General features: G+C 30.0%; 1 non-coding gene across 1 annotated transcript; it reads right to left on the bottom strand.

Moving 5' to 3' along the window:
- Positions 1 to 19172: 19172 nt before the first annotated feature.
- LOC139895261 (small nucleolar RNA R71) lies at positions 19173 to 19278 on the bottom strand. The gene has a single exon (XR_011775720.1). It is a non-coding gene; the product is annotated as a small nucleolar RNA R71 (small nucleolar RNA).
- Positions 19279 to 20346: the final 1068 nt, after the last annotated feature.

The raw sequence follows: 20346 nt of genomic DNA, 5'->3' as shown, positions 1-20346 counted from the left end.
CCTGAATATTCTCCGGATTCTCAATTGTGAGGTTGGGTTCAAAAAATGGATTATCGGAAATTTGAACTGAAGTACTTGGTCGACTGGATGACGATTCTAAAGAAAAATCAACGGCGGTTATATTTGTTAAACGATGTCTTGATCGAGTTACAGGTGGTGAACGTACAAAAGGTGATGAACGTCTTGCTCGGTGCATTCACTGAATATCCTATTAGTTTTTAAAAGGAAAGAAAAATTATAATAAGTTATCCAATCAATAGACTTTTCTGATTTTGCCCACGTTTCGAATAGCCAAAAGATGCAGCAGAGGGGCAGGATTCGTTTGGTCTCAATATAATTGAGGACTGTTTGGCTCCAATAACCCGGTCCACGTACAAATCCAACTATTACTACGAACCATAAAATTTTGATGTCTATTAATTTAACTACTTAAAATAAATTTTCGTTATTTTAAGAAATTTAGATAAGAAGTAGAAAAAAAATTCTAAGTCCTAAAAACTAGAATGGCGAGAAATAAGAGAGAAAAAGAGTTCGTCGAAAAAGGTCGAAAAAGAAAAAATGGTTGAAAAATAAAAGGTGACGGAAAAATAAAAGAAACTTATAAAAACTTAAAAATATTTAACTAACCTAACCTTATTACTACAACTAACTTAAAATTATAATCGCAAATTGAAATTATTAATTGGAATGATAATTGATACATAGTAAAAGGTCTAAAAATATTAAAGCTTACAGGAAAAACTAAATCCCAAATGGAAATAACTTAAAAAGAAACTAAAACTTAAAAAGGCGTCGCAAAATTCTAAAGCACCTAAATCTTAGTCTAAAAAAAAAACACTTAAGGAATTTTACGGCAAAGCCTAAAAATCTAGGAGTAAAAATGACTATAGCAAAAACTAAGTTTAAAATTAAATATGAGCTAAAAAATACAAATATTACGCTACAACGATTAAAAAGGGACAAAATATAAAAATATACAAAAAGTTGTAAAAGTATAATTTTTATAAAAATATTATTTTTATATTTTATAATAAAAGTATTAAGTTTATAATATATAAAACTAGTTTAAAAGTAATATAAATAAAATAAAGTAAAAACTTAATTATAATAATAATAATAAGATTAGGGTTTAATTAATAATAATTAATAATAATATATTATACTCCGCATTAAATGCAGAATTAGGGTTCGGTTGTGGCCTGGTCAAACCCCTCATGCGAGTCGCATGGAATAAGGGGGTGGGTCATGCGAGTCGCATGAACACCCTGAACTGGTTCAATTGGACTGGTTCAAATGACAGGTCACGTAATATTTATTATTTATTTATATTTTTCTGTTTTATATTTAAAAAATAAATATATATATAATTAAAATAAAACTTAATTTTAAAAACTAAAAATATACTTAAAATACTTTATAATTTTGTAAAAATAAAAGAAAAACTTAAAAATATATTTAAAATACTTTTTTTTTTTCGGTTTTAAAAGATTTTTTAATTTTTTATATCTTTTTAAAATTTTATAATTTTTAAACAAAAATATATATATAACAAAAACTAATTAAAACTTAAAAATATTTTTTTTTATATTATATTGACGTTTCGCTTCGGTGTTCCTCGGCAGCGGCGCCAAAAATACTTGATGTTCTGCGAGGTGTATATAAAATAGTTTATATTTTACTAGGAAATACTATTAAATACGATACAATTTTACACAAGATATTTATTTATTTATAGAATGGATATACTTAAACCTTGCTACAACACTTATAGGCAGTGTACCTAATCGTACAGTAGTGTAGTTTTTAGTAAGTCCGGTTCGTTCCACAGGGAAATCTTTAAACAAAGCTCAACGCTATATTAGTTTACTTTTATAAAAATACAAACATATATATAAGTAATATTATTATTATAAAGGGGGTTTTTACCGTTTAATGATCGGTTTGTCGATTTTAAAACTTTAGTCGCAGTTAAAACCTAATGTAAAATATAAAATAAATACAAGACTTAAATTAAAGCGTAAAGTAAATAACGATAATGAAATTGCGAATAATAAAAATGCGATAAAATAAAATTGCGATAATTAAAAAGTACGATAATTAAAAGTGCGATTAAATAAAATAACAATAAAAATGCGATAATTAGAAGTGCAATTAAATATAAAATAAAGGAAATTAAATATGAAATAAAAGAATTATGCTTATTTAAACTTTCGTAATCATGATGTTTGACGTGTTGATTTTAGTTTTATGCCCATGGGTTAATTGTCCTTTGTCCTGGATTATTTAATATGTCCGTCTGGTTTTTGTCCATAACAGTCCATCAGTCATAAATATAAATTGCAAGTGTCCTTGTCAAATTATTATTATACCCGAAGTTAAATATTCCAACTAATTGGGGATTCGAATTGTAACAAGGTTTTAATACTTTGTTTAATGAATACACCAGGTTATCGACTGCGTGTAAACCAAGGTTTTACTACTTTGTTAACAATTACACCAATTACCCTTGAATGTAATTTCACCCCTGTTTTAATTATTCTAGTGGCTATTAATCCATTCCCGTGTCCGGTTAAATGAACGATTATTCGTACATATAAATACCCCGCCCATCGTGTCCGATCGAGTGTATATGGTAATCTATAGGGACGCCCAATTGTAAATCTTTTTATTAACATTAACAAACTTTCATTTAGTTAAACAAATATAAAGCCCATTAATAGCCCATATTCTAATTTCCACAAGTGTCGTTCTTTTGTCCAAACCCCAATTATGGTACAAAGCCCAATTACCCAATTTTAGTAATTAGCCCAACATCATGATTACTTCGTTTTAAATAAGCATAATAATAACTTAGCTACGAGACATTAATATAAAAAGGTTGAACATAACTTACAATGATTAAAAATAGCGTAGCGTTACACGGACAGAATTTCGACTTACACCCTTACAACATTCGCTAACATACCCTTATTATTAGAATTATAATTAAAATTAAAATATAAATTATAAATATAAATATAAGTTTTACGTATGAAGAGGAAGAAAAAAGATGATTAAAACTCGGCAGAAAACTGGCTTTATATAGGACCTGACCAGCAATTTCACTCCATGCGACTCGCATGGATTTGTGCCTATGGCCATGCGAGTCGCATGGCCACCCTGGATCCAGCCAAATTGATTTGTTTTCTTCTTGCCGACGTAATATAATAATAATATATAATATAATATATAATTATATATAATTATATATATATTATATTATATTCTTGTGCATAGTAGACTAGATATTTTTGGTCCGTTGCGTCGGGCGTTTCTTCTTGGCTCAGGTCCCGGTTCCGGATTTTCGGACGTCTTCGCGTATTATTTTATATCGTGTACTTTGCGTCTTGTAACTTGTACTCTTGTCATTTTGAGACGTTCCTCATCAATATTTTGAACCTTTTTAATTGTATTGTACTTTTTAGCTCTTTGGACCTTTTTGTCTTCAATTTGTCGAATCTGTCTTTTGTCTTCACCTTTTATTATTTAAACGAATATCACTTGTAAATAGAACAATTGCAACTAAAAGCTTGTCTTTCTTGAGGAATAATGCTATGAAATATATGTTCGTTTTTAGCATTATCAGTTAAATGTTTTGAGTCTACTGTAATTCGCACTTTGGAATCTCTTACTCCGCCTGCTTTTTGTAATCCGCAAACTAGATTTAAATACAAGCTGAAATTTGTGAAAGAGGCTTTGAAAGTTTGGAAAAAGGGGGTTCGAGATTCAGCGAATGCGCATAAAAATTTACTTCGTGAGTGCCTGGTAGTGATTAATAATCAGATTGACAGGGATGACTGCCCTTTTCCTCTGCTAGCTGCTGAAAGAGTAACAATTTTGAAAGATATTGCTCGAATTGAATCGGTCGAATTAGATAATATTGCACAGAAGAATAAGAAAATTTACACTTCTTTGGGTGATGAAAACAATTCTTTTTTTTCACACGACAATTAATAGTAAGCGCAAGAAACTTCAGATCCCCGAGATTATGTTCAATGGGGAGTAGGTTACTCATCCTCCTAATGTTAAGGAGATTTTCATGGATTTTTTTGTTAAGAAGTTTAAAAAGGCAGAATATGTGCCAATTGCTTATCTGAGAGAATCCATCAAGAAACTTTCTCTACATCAAGCTTCTTCTGTCATTGTCGATTTTACGGTGGAGGAAATCGAAAGTGCTGTTTGGTCTTGCGGGGGAGATAAATCATCCAGTCCCGACGAGTTCACATTTAAATTTGTCAAGCATTTTTGGAACCTTCTTTAGGCGATGTTGTCGACATGGCACAAAACTTTCAGGAAACATGTTTCATTCCAAATGGGTATAACTCTTCCTTCTTTTCCTTAATTCCAAAACAGGAAAACCCGATTTATATTCAAGACTATCGTCCAATTAGTCTCATCGGTAATCAATACAAGATTATCGCTAAACTCCTTGCTTCACGCCTGGAATCGGTCAATGACTCTGTTATCTGTTCGAAACAATCCGCTTTTATAGAAGGAAGACAAATTCTTGATGGACCAGAATTATAAACGAAGTCATAGATTGGTGTAAGAGGAACAATAAAAAAGGGATGCTCTTGAAGGTTGATTTTGACAAAGCTTTTAATTCGATACACTGGGTTTATATTTTTTCTTAGATGAGATTCATGGGTTCTGATATGAAATGGATTTTTTGGGTTAAAGCTTGTTTATCATCCTATCCTTCTAAAAGGGAGTCCTTCCGCGAAATTCTCTATTGAACGTGGATTACGCTAAGGAGATCCTCTTTCTCCTTTACTCTTTATTATTGGCAGCCATTAATGATGCATCGAATGCCTATCTATACTCAAGCTTGCGGATCGGCAACCGTTCTATTCATATTTGTCTTAATCTTTACATTTATGCAGATGATGTTTTGTTTGCTGGCGAATGGGATGATTCGAATGAAAGTAACCTTATTACTATCCTTGAATATTTTTTTGCTATTTCGGGATTGAAAATCAATCTTCATAAATCATCAGTCTTTGGTGTGGGTGTCGATTTGGACTGAGGTCAACAGGTTGGCTACTTTTTTGGGGTGTGCACCTGCTACATTGCCTTTTATTTTCTTGGCATTCCCGTAGGTCAAAACATGCATCGGGAGTCTGGTTGGAAATGTATTATTGCCAAAGTGAAGAAGCGTCATTCTCATTGGAAGCTAATCTCTTATCTTTTGGTGGTAGACTCACGTTAGTAAAGTCCGTGCTTGGCTCTATTGGTATGTACTACATGTCTTTGTTTCAAGCTCCTAAAAAAGTTATCAATAAAATTGAATCGCTTCGTTCATCATTTTTTGGGGAGCAAATGTAAATGAGAGAAAGATTCATTGAGTGAGTTGGTGCCTCATTCAAAATCCGTATCATTTCGGTGGTCTCTCGGTTAATAGTTTGAAATCATTGAATTTGGCGCTTCTCTATAAATGGAGATGGCATTTTTTCAACAATGGTAACTCTTGTTGGAGCAAAATTATCTCGGTTATTCATGGTCAAAATTACGATAATAAATTGCCTTGTGCTTCTCGAGCGTCTGGTACATGGATGGTCAAAATTAATGTCATTAACGAGATGCACAATAATAACATTATTCTTGTTGATAACATGCGAATTCTGGCACGATCAATGGTTGGGTCAGGATGCTCTTGCGAATAGATTTAACTGTTTGTATGCGCTAGATACCATAATACATTCTTCTGTTAACTCCCACTTCACTAACTCCAGGTGGCAGTGTGAATGGCGAAAGAATATCAGAGGCGCACTGAATCTGTACAACTTGGAGAGCTTCGTAAGCTCCTCTCCTCGGTTTCTTTTTCAGATTGTGACGAATGTTAGCAATGGGATAACTCAACATCAGGTACATACACGGTTTCTGATGCAAGTCGTGTTATTGACTCGGTGGACCGTGCTACCTTCAACACTCAAACGCATTGGTGCAAAGTCATCCCCATCAAAGTTAACATTTTTATTTGGCGGCTCAAACTTCATAGACCTTCTACTCTGTATAATTTGGATTTGAGAGGACTGGTTTTTGATAATACATGTTGTTGTCTTTGTAATGTTTCAGAGGAATCCCATAGTCACTTATTTGTTCGTTGTGACACGTCATATCAAATTTGGTGCAAAGTGGGGCGTTGGTTAGATATTAGTATTCCTATTTGGAACTTGGTGGATGAGTTTTGGAGTTGGATTGAATCTTTCTCGGCTCAAGGGAATAAGAGGCTCATCATTTTAATGCCTTACTTGACTCTTTGAAATATTTGAGATTTACGTAAAGACATTACTTTTAAGGACAAGAAGTTCCGAAAGTCTCACGTCTTCGATAACATTGTTATTTTGGGATTCAGTAGGTTGTATTCGAGATATAACAAGTCTAGTCTAAATTGGATGATGTGGTTACAACATCCTTTGTTATCCTTGTAATTTTATTTTTCTAGCTCCTTGCTAGTTTGTTTTTTGTAATTTTGTTTATCAATAAAATTTCTGCCGTTCGAAAAAAATTCATCCACCCGAATGTATAATCTTTGTCGAAGATTAAACACAATTTTTAAATTTACTATCAAATATAAATTATGAGAAATTAAATATGTAATTTATATCTTTATTAAGTTATATCCATATTGTATGTATTTCTATATGCATTTAAGGTGTAAATGAATATATCCATGAATGAAATTTTTCATCCGTATCCATATACATATCCATATCCCTTAAATTTCATCCATATACGTATTCATATACATTTTATATCATCCATATCCGCTTAAGCGGATTAGATCGGATGAATGTTCTTTGGATCGAATGTTAATTGCCATCCCTACTTTCAACTGCTTACTATGGTAATCTCCTTTTTCATACTCTTCCTTATTAAATATATTGTCCTCGTGTATTTTTTTCGTTAACTTTTCAGTCTGATTCTTTACTTTTTACTTATCATTATGTCTTTCATGTATCAAATAGGGACATAAAAGACGTTTAACACATTATTCATTTCAATTTATGTAAGTGAACAATTAATTTGGAATATTTTAAAAAGAATAGTGGAATTGGAAGGGAGGGGGTAATGCATTTTACTATATATTTTATTGTCATACTTAAACTAATATACTCTTCTCGAAATTTATTTTGAAGAGAAATAAAAGAAATTGAAAAGAATAATTTAAAAATTATATTATCTTATACTCTGTTTATTACCTAAAATATTGTATTATCATATTATCAAATATTAATATTAATTATAGATGTTATAATTATATTAATAACATTAAATATTTTATTATTACCATGAAATTGTTTTGAATGATCATAAATAATATTATTTTAAATAAAATATTGATAATATATATACATATATATTTATATATATATATATATATATATATATATATATATATATATATATATATATATATATATTAATGGTCATATATTGAAAATCATTATAATACTTTTTATTGAAATAAAATAGATATAGATATATATATATATATATATATATATATATATATTAATGTTCATATATATATATATATATATATATATATGTATATATATGTATATATATATATATATATATATATATATATATATATATATATATTAATGGTCATATATTGAAAATCATTATAATACTTTTTATTGCAATAAAATAGATATTTATTTATTAATATTATAATATTATTTTTGAATAATATTGTATATAATATATTTAATTAACTAGTGGAGGGTGAATAGTTAATTAATATGATTTTTAAAACTTTTTCGATGATCAACAAGATTTGAATAATCCTTGATCACTTTAATCAACTCAAACCAATGTGTGTAGTGTTTATGTTTGTAGTAAAGTGGAATGTAAAGTAAAAAACATAAACACAAGTATTTATAGTGGTTCGGGTGGATGTTAACTAATCCACCTTAATTCACTCCCCGATTCACTAATTGGGAGTTTTGCTTCACTAAACACCTTTCTCCAAATTCGGTGGAAATTTGATTTTCAAGTTTTGTACTTCTTCTTAGGCAACAAACCTAATCTTTCTATCCCTTTTGATATTGCTCATTTACACTACATTTCTCGCGCAATATCTCCCTCGTTTTACTCGGTTTTTATGTCCATTATGCTCCAAAAGTCAAGAAATTGGGATTAGTCGCATTCTGAGTGCTACTGCAGTGTTGGTTATGAATTTGGTTTAAAATTAACCAAAGTGTGTGAAAGGATCAAGAAAACTGCAAAGTCCTGGAAATGACCAAAGAACAACGTTCCTTTTATCAAGAATGGGGTTCCTATTTAAAGAACGACGTTCCAACCATGAAACGACGTTCCACATGGAGAAAAAGGGCGTTCTAAGCCAAGAACGACGTCCCATTACAAAGGAAATGGTAACAAAACATTTAAGCATTCAGAGGACGAATCAGGAATGGTGTTCCTATTTAATGGAACGGCGTTCCACTTTTGCAGGCATTAGAACAACGTTCCAAATTATGGAACGACCTTCCACTGGGTAATTTTATGCAGTTTTCAAGTTGGAGTATAAATAGAATGAGATGAGGTTTTCTCATAAAAACATTAGATAATACATCTTAAGTAGCTGGTGGCTGAGGTAATAAGGGTTTGATACCTGATAATTAAGGTTTTCATCAAGTTTTTATCAATTTTCAACATCTACATCAAGAATTAGATATTTGCTCAAGATTTAGGGCTTGTTCTTCATCATCTTCATTGTGACGACCCAGAAATTTTCGACCAAATTAAAACTTAATCTTTTAATGATTCCGACACGATAAGCAAAGTCTATTAAACTGAGTCTCAAAATGTTGGAACTATTTTTTTTCATGAATGCATTTGACCTTTGACTATTTTCGACGATTCACGAACAATTGATTTGTAAATAAATATGTATATATATATATATGTATATAAATAAATGTAAGTATATATATAGTAACGTGAAACTATAAAATATAAATTAAACATTTAAAATGAAATATGTAAAAATAGGATGCGAAATAATTAAGTGTATTTTATAATAAACCACATATAAATATATATGATTTCTATAGATAATTATTATTATATGTATATTGTAAAACATATAAAATTTATAAAGATTGAATAAAAATTATTATATAATTGTTAAATATTACATAACTAATATATGACACAAGTTAAAACATAATTGTTATATTAATATTATTACTCTCATAAATATTATTAATATCAGTATTATTAAGATAATTTGATACAATTGATTTGTTATATTATTATTATTGTGAAAATCATTAAAACTAGTAGTAAAATTATAATTTTTAATATTAGTATTATTAAATATTGTTATCATTAAGAACCATTACTATTATTATAAGTTATTATTATTATTATTATTATTATTATTATTATTATTATTATTATTATTATTATTATTATTATTATTATTATTATTATTATTATTATTAGAATTTTATTGTAAATAATAATATTACTATTATCATTTTCTATGAATCTTATAAATATTATAAACATAATTACTATTAGTATTAATATAAATGATAATGGAATTAGTATTAGTATTTATTAACTTTAAAATAAACATACATATATACAACATTCAGTTATATATATATAGATAAGGACATGTATACTGGTAGTCGACTTAATCAATGGAAACGCAAAGAAGGCGATCCTTTTCACCAACCGAATTTACCTCTTGACGATGAACCTAAAGCACTTACCGGTGAACCTATCCAAAACACCATTTTCAGCCTCATTTCCAGGGTAGCTCGTCACAATTATATTCTATCTAAGATTCTGAATCTTATTCATTCGCTCGTTTCGACCGACGATCATCCCGGAATAATAGAATAAGTCAACGAACTTCGCACTCGAGTAATCAATTTGGAGAATATGGTGCAAAATTTACCAGCTTCAGCAACATTACCGGCACCAACAGTACCATCAGTAATAGCACCAGTACCATCAACAATCCATTCCTCAACATCTCATTCTGTACCTCGAGTATAATCATCATTCTACGTATCGTTCTACATAAATTATCTTCGTTCTTCATGGCGATTATGTAATCTCTAATGGTTTAGAGATTATTTACTCTAATTCTAGCCGTAAATCATATGAGTTTAATATCATAATAACTCATTAAATCCATGATTACATCTGAGGAAAATATATATATGTAAGTATATTTTCATAAAGATTGTAATTAAAAATTCTTTTGTACAAACTGTTAATGGTGAAAATATTTTAACGGGTAGGTAATACCCTAAAAATATTTAGATTTCACATTAATAAGTTGCACTGTACAATCTTCGAATCTGATTCAATAGTCATGTACTATCCTACTTACAACCACAGAAGTACGAATCCGTTCACCACAGAGTAACCATTTTCATTCAATTTCATAATTGGATTTTGACTTATTAGAATCCAACAAGTGACATAATGAAGAAAACATTTGATAAAATAAAATTTGTTAGAAACAAGCAAATTAACTATGAGAAATTTTGTTAAGAATCCACGCTAACAAAATCCTAGCTAACTGTTCCTAGCTAACTATTAATTCCGTATTACCTTTTAGTTATCGCAATTTATTTATTGCAATTTATTTATCGCATTTTATTTATCGCAATTTTAATTCTCGCAATTTTATTTATCGTCATTTAATTTCTGTTATTTATTTTACGCACTTTAAATATCAGGACATGTATACAAGGTTTTGACATATCATATCGACACATCTATATATATTATTTGGAATAACCATAGACACTCTATATGCAGTAATGCTGGAGTTAGCTATACAGGGTTGAGGTTGATTCTACAATAATATATATACTTTGAGTTGTGATCGAGTCTGAGACATGTACACGGGTCACGATACGTATTAATTAATTCGAATATTATATATTAAACTATATATGAATTATTGGACTGTTAACTGTGGACTATCGACTGTGGACTAATAACATTGGACAATTAAAATGAATTAAAATATTGATTATAACATATGAAACTAAACATTTCTTCAAGTTTGCCACTTGATTTCATCTTAAACCTCATTTGTATCTTGACGATTACAATCCGCGTTCAAACCTTTCATGATTATTGAAAACACCTCAATCGAGAGGATGAACCAACCGCACTTCATCTATGGAAGAAAAGATTTATGCATATAGTTATGCACCTGAAAAACTCTCGAAAACTGAGTAAATGTTTAACGCGTAGCTGTGCTAATTCCTTTAGCGTTATTATTACCGAAAATAACTCTGCAATCTCTTTCCAAATTAGCCAATTTTGTCACAGCTCTAACAAGTCAACTCCGACTCTTCGTCCGAAACAACCTCATTATAACCTTGATATATATGCATGCTCTCTTATTGTTACCTGAGAACCTTTTATATTTCACCATATACCATCAGCGTTTAATCATCTAAAAACACAATTCTCCTGAAACCACCTCGGATTGATAACCGAAGATTCAGATATCGTAGCATTAAATGCAGAGGAAGCAGAAAAAAAATTGTAGATGGTCTAAACAGTCAAAAGTTTGATGATAAGGAAGAGAGTGTTAGGAACGCTCGATAGAAAATTTGGTACTGAAAAATAGATTGAGCAAACCATGAAGAAGACCAAGGCCAAATACCAGGACCATACCATATATTCAAAGAATCTAGGTAATTCTGGATCCGATGAAACCTTCAACGAATATCTTGCTCCGTACTCATGTTAAAATCTTGTGAAAAATCTTTCTTCATCAACCATCGAACTTAGAAATTCCAAAATATCATCATAAATATCTTCGATATTTCTGAAGATATTTTTATAAATATTCTCATCCGAAATTATTTATCTCTTCGTGCTATCTACATTACATCATAAAGGAAACTACTTTAGTTCCTAAATTTCTTTAAAATTTGAGTTTGAATTATGAATGAATTTGAAGTAGTGTTGGGAACTGAAGCATGAGTTAGTATAATATAATGACACTTGATCAACGTGATTATATTACAGTAAGTCATGCTAAGTTTCTAATGGGACGTGATGATTCATAGATCATAACGTCATCATGTGCCATGTTACATAACTCTTTCATTCTGCTTAACTTCTGAACATATCAAGAAAGTATATTCTTGATAGTTCTATTCTCAGTGATTCAGGTAATTTGACAAATCAAATCGTGCGATTTCGTTCTGTCTTGTTTAGAACATGAAGCTCATTCGAAACTCCATACGAATTCTGGACCATTACTTGCGAAAAGAAAACAAAAGCATGAAGCTACAAAATAGAAAGGGGGTATAAATCGCAGAAAATAAGAGAAAGCTTTAACTATGAATGACAATGATTATAGAAGACGGGAGCAGGGACTCCGAAATATAAGGGAGAATATAAAGCCCGATAACAACACATAAATTACAAACCGTAGATATTAATACGAATAGCAATATAAAAACATGATATAATTAAGAATAGAATCACCCCAAGGTAATAGTAAAAGTAACAGATTTTTCTGGTGAAAGATTGAAAAGAAGGATGACAGAAATGATAATTAGGAAAATATCAAAGATTAGAGCTGGATTAAGCATTTTTACAATCTTTTGGATGTATGAACTAAGAAAGAAAGTATAGGAATGGTGAGAATAATGGAATGGAAGAGTTTAATTTATAATGGAAATATCAGACAGTGTAATTGAAGCAGATCACCGTATTTAATTATAGAGATCTTAATTTCTTTATTCGCCGAAGAATCAAATCTTATAGATCTCGAAGATTTTTCTTTTAAATCCCTTGAATTCCGGAATTCAACCGACACGACGTCAAAAGTTAAGACGAACCTTATTTTCTAAATTCAAACGTAACTACGTCAAAAGTTAAGACAAATTTGACTTTCTTAAATTCACTCATTTGCAATAGCTTCCCTCGTACGCTTCGAGTAGTAGCATTATTTTATCCATATTACTCTATGGTAATAAAACTCTATTTATCGACTCATATTCGTCATGAAAACATTATTATTGTTAGCCATGACGACCTCGCTCAAATTTCGGGACGAAATTTCTTTAACGAGTAGGTACTGTGACGACCCGAAAATTTTCGACCAAATTTAAACTTAATCTTTTAATGATTCCGACACGATAAGCAATGTCTATTAAACTGAGTCTCAAAATGTTGGAACTATTTTTTTTCATGAATGCATTTGACCTTTGACTATTTTCGACGATTCACGAACAATTGATTTGTAAATAAATATGTATATATATATATATATATGTATATAAATAAATGTAAGTATATATATAGTAATGTGAAACTATAAAATATAAATTAAACATTTAAAATGAAATATGTAAAAATAGGATGCGAAATAATTAAGTGAATTTTTTAATAAACCACATATAAATATATATGATTTCTATAGTTAATTATTATTATATGTATATTGTAAAACATATAAAATTTATAAAGATTCAATAAAAATTATTATATAATTATTAAATATTACATAATTAATATATGACACAAGTTAAAACATAATTGTTATATTAATATTATTACTCTCATAAATATTATTAATATCAGTATTATTAAGATAATTTGATATAATTGATTTGTTATATTATTATTATTGTGAAAATCATTAAAACTAGTAGTAAAATTATAATTTTTAATATTAGTATTATTAAATATTGTTATCATTAAGAACCATTACTATTATTATAAATTATTATTATTATTATTATTATTATTATTATTAGAATTTTAGTATTATTAATAATATTACTATTATCATTTTCTATGAATCTTATAAATATTATAAACATAATTACTATTAGTATTAATATAAATGATAATGGAATTAGTATTAGTATTTATTAACTATAAAATAAACATACATATATACAACATTCAGTTATATATATATATATATATATATATATATATATATATATATATATATATATATATATATATATATATATATATATATATATATATATATATAGATAAGGACATGTATACTGGTATATATATATATATATACGGTGTATACATATAGAATACACAATACATAATTATATATAAATACATGTACAAATATTATATATATATTATAACGGTATATACAAGAAATAAATATAAGATGAATACGTATTTCTGTTTTGAGTCATTGTCTAAGCTAAAGGTAAATTGTTCTCTATCTGTAACCAGTACCATTTGATTCCAGGATTAATCACAAGACAACAATTTCTGTTAGCTTTCTTTTTCTCCTTTTTAATTTTCTAATATATTTCAGTACTGAGCGAATGATTCTTGTCGAGGTTGTTAAGCTACAAAACAATGGATCACTTCATAATACTTGTAATCGAAGACACCATTTGATTTTTTTTCTTCTTCTCTTTTCTTTAAAACCACATGGGTGTTATCGTTATTATTTTTTTTTTCATCACCCATACGCCCATGCTCAAATCATCAACCTTCATGAACAAACCTCGGGTTCAACCATTAAATATGAAATGATTATTACCAAGATCGATCCCTGAATTAGCTTGTTCTCTTTTTACATCAGCAACCATGAAACCGTCACCTTCCACCCTCTCTTCATCTCTCACCTTTTCTTCTTCGATAGAATCACCACCTGCCACCTCTCAACAACAAACAAACCATCGAATACTACTTGAATGTTGCTGTAGCTGTAACCCTTCTAACAAACCCATGATCGACACTTAAACGCCATCTTCCATCTCTTTTCTCTCTTTCTTCTTCTTGACTTCTTCATTTGTAAACCACCATTTAACCGATGTATTTTCTGTTTCAATTCGCCATAAAAACTACCCAACACCATAACTGATGCACTTGCCCGTTTATTGTGCTTGTCTTAGTCAGACAAAGAAAACCGAAAATCAAACACCGAAGGTTCTTTTTGCATAAGAAAACATGACTGCTTTTATATATTTTCTTGTATATTTGGTCGACAGCTATTTAGTGGGATTACCCCACTTATAAATTCCTTTTCGATAGTGGTTGCAATTATAAGTATTAAAGTTAAACTCATTTGGCTTTAATCATTTCTTTCATTTCTATGGTACCCCACTGATTTGATTAAGAAATGAAAGGTTTCTTTGGCGTGTTTTCTTTTTATTCATGGTGGACCGAAGTCCCAAATAGTTTAGTGATGGTTGATGACGTTCGTGCAACTGAATTATATTAATACTCGATTTGTTTATGACATAAGTAATGATTGATGATGTTGTGATGTTGATGGAGTTGTTAAATAAGGTTATATGTTTGATTAAGATAAGCGATTAGGTGATGAAGATGATACTAGATAGATACACGATAGATGATAATGAATAGCGGGTTTAGTAATGATGATAAGATTATGATTTTATGTATTTATGATTGGTGATGAAATACATGATTAATGATGATAATAATCGATACTTTATGATGATTATGATCGGTTATATTGATGATAAAGATGTTCGGTTATAATGATAGAGGATGATGATGTTAACGTATGATAATGATGATGACAAGCTGGATGATGATGATGAGATGAGATCGAAGGTTGCTACGTTCACTGATTGATCAAATCCATGAAACCCAATTTAAATTGCATTGTAACTCGATTCATCATAATTTGGACTCTCCTTTTATGGGCCATAACATTTAGGCTTCTCTAATCTATATGGATCAGGATGTTATAAGTTGTTGGACCGAAGGAATGAGGCCACAGTTATTCGGGTTCTTTTGCTAGTAGTTATGGAAGTTGGATTATATATGTTAGGGAGTAATAAGAAGCAAGAAAAACGGACATGGCTTGATGGTTTAGGTGTGATGTTGGGTTTCAAGAGGTCGTGGGTTCGAGCCTTGTCTAGGGCATTTTTTTGTTTTTAGAAAAGCTTCTTAGAAGGTATACATCCTTATTTTTTTACTTCTATTATTATTATTATTATTATTATTATTATTATTATTATTATTATTATTATTATTATTATTATTATTATTATTATTATTATTATTATTATTATTATTATTATTATTATTATTATTATTATTATTATTATTATTATTATTATTATTAGGGGGATGATTCTCACACACACTTTTTTGATCCTCACACACCTATTTTAACTTTTTACTCTTCTAATAATACTCAATTGGTGTGTGAGGATCAAAAAAGTGTGTGTGAGAATCATCCCCCTTATTATTATTATTATTATTATTATTATTATTATTATTATTATTATTATTATTATTATTATTATTATTATTATTATTATTACTACTACTACTACTATTAGAAAAATTATTATTTTTATAATTATTATTATTAGTATTCATTATTATTATTAAAATAATCATTTTTTTAAAAGTATTATTTCTATTATTACTATTATTATCATTATTTTTATCAATATTATTATTATTATTATAAGTATTGTTATTTTTATTATCATAATTATTGTTATTAGCATTATTAAGTATCATTATTAGTAATAATATTATAACAAATGAATATTGGTTATATATAAAAATATACGTAATACATATAACATAACTATATTAATTATTTATTTAATGTAAATAAAAATATGTAATTAAATCATTAAGGGAACCTACAAATTTTTAATATAAAATTCATATCACTAAATATATATAAATTTGTTTGATTACCATTATATGTGTTAACATATATAAATGATATAGGTTCGTGAATTCGAGGTCAAACACTGCATTGTTCAATGACGTCATATGCATTTATTACTACAAAATACAGTATTGTGAGTTTCATTTGCCTTTTTACCCTATATATTTTTGGGCTGAGAATACATGCGCAATTTTTATAAATGTTTTATGAAATAGACAAAAGTAATCGAAACTACATTATATGGTTGAATGATCGAAGCCGAATATGCCCCTTTTTACTTGGTAACCTAAGAATTAGTAAACCGATCTACTAATTGACTCGAATCCTAAGATAGATCTATTGGGCCTAACGAACCCCATCAAAGTACCGGATGCTTTAGTACTTCGATGTTGTTTTATCATTTCCGAAGGATTTCCCAGAATGATAGGGGATACTCTTATATGCATCTTGCTAATGTCGGTTACCAGGTGTTCAATCCATATGAATGATTTTTGTCTCTATGCATGGGACGTATATTTATGAGAACTAGAAATGAAATTCTTGTGGTCTATTAAAATGATGAAAATGAATGATTATGATAAACTAATGAACTCACCAACCTTTTGGTTGATACTTTAAAGCATGTTTATTCTCAGGTATTAAAGAAATATTCCGCTGTGCATTAGCTCATTTTAGGGATATTACTTGGAGTCATTCATGGCATATTTTGAAATACGTTGCATTCGAGTCGTTGAATTCAACAAGATTATTATTAAGACAATTATAGTTGGATGTATTATGAAATGGTATGCATGCCGTCAACTTTAAATGAAATGAAAGTTTATCTTTTAAAAACGAATGAAATGTTTGTAAAATTGTATCATATAGAGGTCAAGTACCTCGCGATGTAACCAACTATTGTGAATCGTTTGTAATCGATATGGACTTCGTCCGGATGGATTAGGACGGGTCGCTTCATTCATCATCTTCATCTAGCTAATTTTGTAATTTCTTATTTTGGTATAATCTTATCTTTATAATTGCATAATGATGTTTGATTCTACTTTTATTACTTGTATTGTGATTGTTTTAGCCACGTTTGGCTAGATTTTGTTATGTACACTTGATTATGAAGCTTGTAAGCTAAGGATTGTTCTTATTTATGTTTATGATTGTGTTTGGATGAATCTATGAGTTGATGATTGTGATTTGTTGTTAGAATTAGCTAAGAAATCCTTTGCTATCTTTGCTTTGGGCTTTACTTTGGTTATATGAGTTGTGTAGCTATCGTAGGGATTTAATTAGTGAAGCAACTTGTACTTCAACACTTAGGTGATCTAGACAATCAAATTGGGATTTCAAGGGACTGGGTTCTTGGTTTGGATTGGTTTTCACTTGGTCCTTAGTCAAAATAGTGGATTTTAGTTTTCTTAAGGGATTTTGATTACCAAAAGGTTTTTGGGGACTTTAACCTAAGTTAAGTACTAATTACATTCACATGATTCAACTTGATCAATTGATATAAGCTTATGGTAATTTTGCAAGTGTTGATTTGATCATTATAACATCTAGTAGGGATACTAGAACTTATAACTTTGAACATGATTAGATCTTAAGAAGAACAAAAGAACAATCTGAATGCTTCAAGTGGAATAGTCAAGTGTGCATGCTTTTATTATTGATATTTACTTAATCATTTCTAGTTGTTAGTTAAGTTTACATTAGTTTTCGTAAAACGTTTCAAAACTCAAAACCCCCCATAACGAAACAAACCTTAGGATGATTATGAGTTTTCATCGATTTAACTAGCAATAACTGCTCTCTTGGGACGAATCTTAAACGGAAAACTTACTAATTACAACTACCGAGTCATTGTTTCTTGAAAGTTTGTTACATAGTCGAGTCCACATTTAATTCAAGTATAAATTTAAAAGAGAGCAAGTAAGCATGTTTGCAACAAACTCATCAAAAGAGAGCAAGAAAGAATGTTGAGGTATTACCATTTTATATTGAAGAGATGGATGGCAACGGGCAACCACTTCAACATGAAAAAAATTCATTCGGTGCGGGTGATCCCAATAATACACCACTTGTTAATCAAGAACAACAAGTAGATCCAAATGATACACCTATGTGGTATGCAAGGTTGGTTACACCTGCGAGGGTGCCACCGGCTATTACTAAACCGCATATTGGGCCCGAACATTGAAAAGTTGAAGTAAATTTCTTCACTATCTTAAAGGATGTGAAATTTCATGATTTAATGGAGGATAATCCTTTTGAGCACCTTCAACAATTCAATGACATTTGTGATCTCTACAAGCACATGGATGTTACCGAAGATGCATACAAGTTAAGGGCATTCCCCTTTTCTCTTCAAGGCGATGCTAAGATTTGGCTAAGAAATCTACCTTCCGATTCAATTCGAACTTTTCAAGATTTAGTTGATATTTTCCTCAATCATTTCTTTCCACCATCGAAGGTCGAGAGACTTAAAATGGAGATTAATGCATTTGCTCAACAGAGTGATGAATCACTATATGACGCATGGATTTTTTTAAGAAGATGTTGGGGGCGTGTCCACCACATGGTTTATCAAAGAAGGAATACATCAATACTTTCTATCGGGGTACGAATGATAGAACGAGACAAATTCTTGATGCCTACGCGGGAGGTGTGTTCATGTATAAATCACCAAATGCGGCCGAGAAGTTATTAGAAGACATTTCGATTCATACGTATGAGTGGAATCCCTCACCTAGGGATCTTCCAAGAAAGAGTATAGCTCAAGTGGAAAGTGACAACGGTCATGTTACTCTTGCTAGCTTGAACAGCCAATTTCAATCTTACGGTAAGGAGTTAAAGAAGCTACAACAATCCATCGTTGCTATGTAAGTAGGATGTGAGAGATGTGATGGACCTCACCTTACAAAGAGTTGTCCATAAATCAACCAATGCAATCAACTTGATTTGGATGACATCCCAATGAATTCGGAAGCTCATGTCAATTTTGTGAGTAACAAAAACTACCAACGAGGCGGTTCATCAACCCAAGGCAACAACTCTTACCAAGGAAACCATGGTAACTTCAACCAAAACCAAAGACAAGTCTCTTTTAACAACCAAAGTAACCCACCACCCGGATTCCAATTCTAAAACCGAAACCAAGGCTACAACCTAAACTATAATCATACCCAGAGTAACAACTACCAAACACAAAATCAACAACCTTACAACAACCAACCCTATAACAACCAAAGTTATAATAATTAAAGCAACTAAGGCTACCAAAATAAGCAACAACCTCAACAATACACTCAACCACCTCAACCTTCAAAGACCTTAGAGGAGATTATGCAAAACTACATAAAGAAGGTGGATACAACTGAGGCATTTTTGATAAAGGAGAATGAGTCCTTAAAGCAATAATTAAGACATCAACAAGCATCATTCCAGAACCTTGGGGGCACCGTTGGAAGATTATCAAACTAAGTCGCCGAGATACCTCAAGGCACTCTACCATCAAACACGCAAGTTAATCCGAACAACAATTACAACAACAACCGAAACAATCAACACCAAAACAAAAACAACAACAACGCAAGAACCATTCCTATTGAGAGCAGCAACACCAACTAAAACCTTAACCACCCAAACCGAAA

This window comes from Rutidosis leptorrhynchoides, chromosome 2, assembly GCF_046630445.1.
Source record: "Rutidosis leptorrhynchoides isolate AG116_Rl617_1_P2 chromosome 2, CSIRO_AGI_Rlap_v1, whole genome shotgun sequence".
NCBI lineage: Eukaryota > Viridiplantae > Streptophyta > Magnoliopsida > Asterales > Asteraceae > Rutidosis > Rutidosis leptorrhynchoides.
This window is presented reverse-complemented; position numbering and strand designations above follow the sequence as displayed.